This window comes from Musca autumnalis, unplaced genomic scaffold (assembly GCF_047663935.1).
Source record: "Musca autumnalis isolate F117 unplaced genomic scaffold, ASM4766393v1 scaffold_1, whole genome shotgun sequence".
NCBI classification, from domain to species: Eukaryota; Metazoa; Arthropoda; class Insecta; order Diptera; family Muscidae; genus Musca; species Musca autumnalis.
Genome location: NW_027411644.1, coordinates 33,526,239 through 33,534,113, shown reverse-complemented (window position 1 = coordinate 33,534,113; position 7,875 = coordinate 33,526,239). Strand labels below are relative to the sequence as shown.

The 7,875-nt window shown below is 34.4% G+C and overlaps 2 non-coding genes across 2 annotated transcripts; both read left to right on the top strand.

Moving 5' to 3' along the window:
- The first annotated feature begins 1,324 nt into the window (after positions 1-1,324).
- On the top strand, positions 1,325-1,449 carry LOC141391625 (small nucleolar RNA SNORA11). Its single transcript, XR_012409705.1, has one exon. It is a non-coding gene; the product is annotated as a small nucleolar RNA SNORA11 (small nucleolar RNA).
- A 2,456-nt stretch (positions 1,450-3,905) lies between these two features.
- Positions 3,906-4,030, top strand: LOC141391629 (small nucleolar RNA SNORA11). Its single transcript, XR_012409709.1, has one exon. It is a non-coding gene; the product is annotated as a small nucleolar RNA SNORA11 (small nucleolar RNA).
- Positions 4,031-7,875: the final 3,845 nt, after the last annotated feature.

Genomic DNA, 7,875 nt, shown 5'->3' with positions numbered 1-7,875 from the left:
TATTTTTTTTTTTGTTGCTTTTTAATTTTTTTCAAAAAAAATATTTTTTTCTCTACAAAAAACACACATGGGATAGGAAGATCGCGTTCTTTAAAGTTTTATATTTTTTATAATTTTTTTCTTTTAATTTATAAGCATTTTTATTGATCTGCAATGATTGTTAATAGTTAATAAATTTACAACAACTTTGCCTTGGATTTCGTGAGTTTGAATTTTTTTATTTATTTCCATTTTTTTATAAATTGTTATTATTAATTGTGTGTGAATAATTTTCTGTGCTCTTGGCTTTAAAGTAAATTTTTCATTCGTCCAATTATTTTCTAACATTAATAATTGGCTTAAAAAGTCCCTAAATATTCTTTATTGCATTTATTTATGTTGCCTAAAATCATAAACAGAATAAAATAAAATTATAAACAGAATAAAATAAAATTATAAACAGAATAAAATTAAATTAAATTTAAAAATGAAAACTTAAACATTAAAAAATACCAATAAATATTAACTGCTCGATGACGAAGATTTCAATGGATAAAAACGACCTTCTATGTGGGTCTTCTATCCCTAGAAGAGCTCATAACAGGGTCTTCTATTTATAGAAGACCTCAAAAGAGGAGGTTCTATCTGTAGAGGAGCTAGCTAATAAGACCTCAAAAGAAGATCTCTTAAGAGAGTCTACTGTCTATAGAAGCTCTTTTAAGAGAGTCTTCTGTCTATAGAAGCTTTCTAAGAGAGTCTTCTATCTTTAAAAGTCTCATAAAGGGGTCTGTTGTCCTTACAAAATGGTCTTCTATCTATAGAAGACCTAATAAATTGGTCATATATGTATGTATAGAAGACCTAATAAGTGGGTCTTTTATATACAGAAGACTTCAAAAGAGGGTCTTCTATCTGTTAAGAAGCTCTCTTAAGAGAGTCTTCTGTCTACAAAATCTCTCTTAAGAGAGTCTTCGGTCTATAGAAGCTCTCTTAAGATAGTCTTCTATCTATAAAAGTCTCATAAAGGGGTCTTCCATCTGTTGAAAACCTCGCAAGACGGTCTTCTATCTGTAGTCCTTACAAAATGGTCTTCTATCTATAGAAGACCTAATAAATGGTTCATATATGTATGTACATATGTATAGAAAACCTAATAAGTGGGTATTTTATGTACAGAAGACCTCAAAAGAGGGTCTTATATCTGTTGATAAGCTCTCTTAAGAGAGTCTTCTGTCTATAAAAGCTCTCTTAAGAGAGTCTTCTGTCTATAAAAGCTCTCTTAAGAGAGTCTTCTGTCTATAGAAGCTCTCTTAAGAGAGTCTTCTATTTATGAAAGTCTCATAAAGGGGTCTTGTATCTGTAGAAGACCTAATAATTGGGTCTTCTATGTATAGAAGACCTAATAAGTGACTCTTCTATGTATAGAAGACCTCAAAAAGGGTCTTCTAATTGACAAGTATTAAGACAGAGGATCTTCTATCTATATGTAGGTAAAAGGTATTCTATTTAAAAAATACCTTATAAGAGAGCCTTCTACTTATAGAAGACCTCAAAAGATAGTCTTCTGTCTATAGAAGGCCTCTTAAGAGAGTCTTCTATCTACAAAAGATTTCATAAAAGGGTCTCCTATCTGTAGAAGACCTCGTAAGACGGTCTTCTATCTGTAGAAGTCCTTATAAGAGGGTCTACTATTTATAGAAGACCTCACAAGAAAGGCTTCCATCTGTAGAAGAGTTAATAAGAGGGCATTTTATCTTTAGAACCCCTAATAAATGGGCAGATGACTTTATAAGAGGGTCTTATATTTATATAACCTCAAAAGAAGCCCTTCTATAAATAAAAGACCTCCTAAGAGGGCCTTCTATTTATAGAAGACCTTGTAAGATAGTCTTCTGTCTATAGAAGCTCCCTTAAGAGGGTCTCCTGACTGTAGAATAAGACTAAGAGTTTCTTCTATCTATAGAAGATCTAATACAAAAGACCTAATAGGGTTTTTCTCTATTGATGACCTCATAAGAGATCTCATAAAAGAGTCTTCTATCTGTAGAAGACCTAATAAGACGATATTCTATATTTAGAAGTCCTCATAAGATGACTTCTATATGTAGATGACGTAATAAGAGGGTCTTTTATCTAGAAAAGTCCGCATAAAAGTGTCTTCTATATATAGAAGACCTTATATGGGGTCCTCATTAGATAGAATCCCTTATTATGAGGTCTTCCACAGATAGAAGACCCTCTTATGAGGTCTTTTCTAGATAAAAGGCCCTCTTATTAGGTCTTCTACATATAGAAGTCATCTTATGAGGTCTTTTCTAGATAAAATAACCTTTTGTTAGGTCTTCTACAGATAAAAGATAGGATGCAGTTTTCTATAAATAGAAGACCTCATGAGAGGGTCTTCTATCAAAACCTCATATGAGATCTTCTGTAATTCGAATTATTCCACTTGTAATTCGAGTTATTCCATTTGTAATTTGAATTATTCCATTTGTATTTCGAATTATTCCACTTGTAATTCGAATTATTTTATTTGAAATTCGAATTATTCCATTTGTAATTTGAATCATTTTATTTATAATTCAATACAAAAAATATTTTGTATTTTTTTTCGAATTACAAATAAAATGCTTCGACTTACAAATAGAACAATTCTAATTACAAATGGAATAATTCGAGTTACAAATGGAGTAATACTAATTGCAAATAAAATGATTCGAATTACAAATAAAATGATTCGACTTACAAATAGAACAATTTTAATTTCAAATGGAATAATTCGAATTACAAATGGAATAATTCAAATTACAAATGGATTAAATAGAATAACAAATGGAATAATTCGAATTACAAATGGAATTCTCGAATTACAAATGAAATATTACGAACTACAACTAAAATGTTACGAATTACATCTGAAAAAGGTGTATAGAAGCTCTCTTAAGCAGAGCTCCCAATACTCGCTCGAATTCCACTCTCGAGTTAAACTCTTCTCGAATTCGAGCAAATTGAGGAAGGCAACTTGCCCATTCCACACCAGCAAACAAAAGCTTACGCCACCGTCAAATAAACCTGTTCCAAAACCATCAAAAAACTTCACCAAAAAAAAATTACAACCTCCCCCCAAATTTTCACTCGCGAGTAAGTCGGAGCTCTTCTCTTAAGAGAGTCTTCTATCTATAAAAGTCTTATAAATGGGTCTTCTGTCTGTAGAACCCCCTTCTAGTCCTTATAAAAGGGTCTTCTATCTATAGAAGTCCTAATAAGTGGGTCATATCAGTGTAGAAGAGCTCAAAAAAGGGTCTTTTATCTGTAGAGTATTTAAAAAGAAGGTATTTTATATAAAAAGACCTCATAAAAGGTATTCTATTTATAGAAGACCTCAAAAGAGCGTCTTGTGTCTATAGAAGCATTCTTAAGAGAGTCTTCTGACTATAGAAGAGAGTCTTCCTACTTCCATAAAGGGGTCTTCTATCTGTAGAAGACCTCGCAAGACGGTCTTCTATATGTAGTCTTCATAAAAGGGTCTTCTATCTATAAAAGACCTAATAAGTGGGTCATATATGTATAGAAGAACTCAAAAGAGGGTCTTCTATATATAGAAAACCTCATAAAAGGTATTCTATTTATAGAAGACCCCAAAAGAGCGTCTTCTGTCTATAGAAGCTCTCTAAAGAGAGTCTCCTGACTATACAAGGGCCCTCTTAAGAGAGTATTCTATCTATGAAAGATTTCATAAAAGTGTCTTCTATCTGTAGAAGACCTAATAAGTGGGTCTTCTATGTATAGAAGACCTAATAAGTGAGCCTTCTACTTATAGAAGACCTCAAAAGATAGTTTTCTGCCTATAGAAGCCCTCTTAAGAGAGCCTTCCATCTACAAAAGATTTCATAAAAGGGTATTCTATCTGTAGAAGACCTCGTAAAAGGGTCTTCTATCTGTAGAAGTCCTCATAAGAGGGTCTTCTATTTATAGAAGACCTCATAAGAAAGGTTTCTATCTGTAGAGGAATTAAAAAAAGGGTCTTTTATCTATAGAAGATCTAATAAGTGGGTGATATATGAACTCAAAAGATGGTCTTCTATCTGTAGAGGATTTAATAAGAGGGTCTTGTATTTATATATTACCTCAAAAGATGCCCTTCTTTAAAAAGAAGACCTTCTAAGAGGGCCTTCTATTTATAGAAGACCTTGAAAGATAGTCTTCTGTCTATAGAACCCCCCTTAAGAGGGTCTCCTGACTGCAGAATAATATTAAGAGCTTCTCCTAAAAGAGTTTTTGTCTGCAAAAGACCTAATAGTCTTTTATTTCTATGGAAGGCCTCATATGAGGGTATTCATTTTATACAAGATCTCATAAAAGTGTCTTCTAGCCCTCTTAAGAGAGCCTTCTACCTACAAAAGATTTCATAAAAGGGGTCTTCTATATGTAGAAGACCTCGTAAAAGGGCCTCCTCTCTGTAGAAGTCCTCATAAGAGGGTCTTCTATTTATAGAAGACCTTATAAGAAAGGTTTCTATCTGTAGAGGAATTAATAAGAGGGTCTTTTATCTATAGAAGACCTAATAAGTGGGTCATATATGAGCTCAAAAGATGGTATTCTATATGTAGAGGATTTAATAAGAGGGTCTTCTATTTATATATCACCTCAAAAGAATCCCTTCTATAAATAGAAAACCTCCTAAGAGGCCCCTATATTTATAGAAGACTTTGTAAGATAGTATTCTGCCTATAGAAGTCGCCTTAAGAGGGTCTCCTGACTGTAGAATAATAATAAGAGATTCTTCTATCTATAGAAGATCTCCTAAAAGAGTTTTTGTCTGCAGAAGACCTAATAGGGTTTTATTTCTATTGAAGACCTCATACGAGGGTATTCTTTTTATACAAGATCTCATATAAGGGTATTCTATCTCATAAGATCCTCATAAGATGACTTCTATATGTAGAAGACTTAATAAAAGGGTCTTATATCTAGAAAAGTTCCCATAAAAGTGTCTTCTATCTATAGAAGACCTTATATGGGGTCCTCATTAGATAGAATCCCTCATTATGAGGTCTTCCACAGATAGAACACTCTCTTATGAGGACTTTTCTAGATAAAAGGCCCTCTTATTAGGTCTTCTACATATAGAAGCCATCTTATGAGGTCTTTTCTAGATAAAATAACCTTTTGTTAAGTATTCTACAGATAAAAGATAGGATGACGTTTTCTATAAAAAGAAGACCGCATAACAGGGTCTTCTAGCAAGACCTCATACGGGGTCTTCTGTAAATTAATGATCCCTTACGGAGTTCTTCTATAAATCGAAGACTCCGTAATGAGGCTTCTACAGGTATGACGTATTTTTTAGATACAAGACCCTCTTATGAGGTTTTCTATAGATTGAAGACCCTTTTATGATAAAATTTTAATTTCTGTGAGGGTCAGAAATTATTCTATAGATAGAAGATCCTCTTATGAGATCTTCTATAGATAGAAGACCCCCTTGAGGTCTTCTATAGATAGCTTCTAAAAACACAGGACACTCTTATTGGGTCTTATATAAATAGAAGGCCCTTTTATGAGGTCTTCTATGGGTCCGCAGTAGAAAGAAGATTATCTTATGGAGTTCTTCTATAAATGGAAGACTCCGTATTGAGGTCTTCTACAGTTATGACGTCTTCTTTAGATACAAGACCCTCTTATGAGGTTTTCTGTAGATTGAAGACCCTTTTTATGATAGAAGACCCTCACAGAAAGGCCTCTTATGTGATCTATAGATAGAAGACCCTCTTATTTGGGCTTCTAAAAACACAGGACACTCTTATTAGGTCTTATACATTGCACAATTACCATGGTGCCATGGTCTTATATAAATAGAAGCCCCTTTTATGAGGTCTTCTATAGGTCTTCAGCTGAAAGAAGATTCTCTGGGTCTTCTACAAGTAGAACACCCTCTTACGAGGTGTTCTATAGATAGAAGACCTTCTTATGATGTCTTCTATAGATAGAAGACCCTATTATCAGGTCTTCTGTAGAAAGAGGTCTTCTATAGACAGTAGACCTACATATTAGGGCATCTATAGACAGAATACCATCTTAGGAGTTCTGCTATAGACATACTTCTATTGAGATCTTCTGTACAGGGTTTAAAAGCCAGCATCTAAAAACATTAGCATTAGCCGTACACTTCAACTGCGATTGAGATCGTAACGTATTCGAATAATTGTACGATTTTTGCGTAAGGGAAGGTCCCAGATGTCATTTATGAAATGCTGAACACTTATTTGACTGGTCTTATCACCTTTTTCCACGCGAGCAATATGCAAATATATGCCACTAAATCTACGACCACCCTGTTAACCACATGGACTGCAGAGGTGAATGTCATGGACGATGGTAGCAGAATTTCGACCACAAATAACCCCAAAATTTTAAATATCACATTCCCCAGCTAGCAGCGACAAGCCGCAGCACATGTGGTGCAGATAAAAAAACATTGTTGACTACATATAACGCGATAGGTCAGTTTGTGATAAGCAATGCGGCGCGGCGCACAGTGGTTCAGAATCGTTTTTTCCTGCTCAAAATTTTGTAACTTTTGAACGGATAGAGATATTTTCATATTTTTTCTTTGTTCGACAGATAGCATAATCAGCTTTCCCATGAATAAAAAAACATTCAATGTTTAAGGTCAAAGTTAAAAATTTGAGTTTTTTTCATATTTTGCATCAACATATGGGTGTTTTTGAGTTTTTCATATGTTCTAACTATTTAAAAAAGGTCAAACACCAATAAACAATATCTTAGGAAGTATGGAATTGCACAAGAAAAAAAATGTACCGTTGTAAAGGCAGCCGCAAGGAGTAACTACTGAAAAAATTTCAGGACGATCCGAGATGAGCTCTTAAACACTTTATCCGAATTTTGTGTGGGAGGTACCCGAAGGTAGCTATTTGAGTATGTACCGGCAGGGTTTTGGAGCTTTTGGGCCATTATCTCAGGAAGTATTGACTTACTCCGGAATAAAATTGTACCGTTGTAAATGAAGCCGCTAGAACAACCTACTGATAAAAGAATCTAAACGATGCGAGTGAAGCTCTTAAACTTCACTTTATCCGATTTTTTTGTAGGAGGTACCTAAAGGAGTGTACCAATATAGTTCATATTCGAACTCGATATATATCTGGAAGGAATAATACGATGTGCAAAGTTTGGACCAAATCAATTGCTCCCTTCGAGAGTTATCGTTCACACCATTTTACAGACAAATTTTGAACTTTTGTGGGGAAGGTACCCGAAGGAGTGGACCGATATAGCCCATCTTCGAACTTAAACTAAGTTTGGACAAAATATTACGATACCCAAAATTTGGTTCGAATCGGTTGATCCGTTCGAGAGTTATCGTGCGCACCAGACCGACGGACGGACATGCCTAAATCGACTCCAAATTGTCTGAAACGAATATCGTCCAAACATACTTTGGGTCTAAAACCGTTACTACGATGAGGCAAATTTTTGGTCGTATCAAAGTGTATATACCCTTTCTAGCCTAAAGGCTAAGGGTATAGTAAAAAAGTGTTAAACGGACGGAGCGGGACGGGTACAAAGTATATATGGTCTGAAAGAGGACACTCTCGGGCATCATTCTGTGAAAACGGAACATTGTCCCAAGCTGTTGCCTAAAAGTTCTAGTCCACTTAAAATGGACTAGAAAAAATAAAATAGCTCACTTCGTGTAAGCCTACGGTGACTTATGGAACGGTTCTTAAAGACAACAGTCCTACCTACCTAACGAAAAAACAATGAACACGAGCAGGCAATCATGAATATTTTCCTCGGAATTTTCTTCACGGAAAATAATTTTAACCCCCTGTTTTTATAACTAATTTTTGTTCGTTCGTCTATATTCGTAAT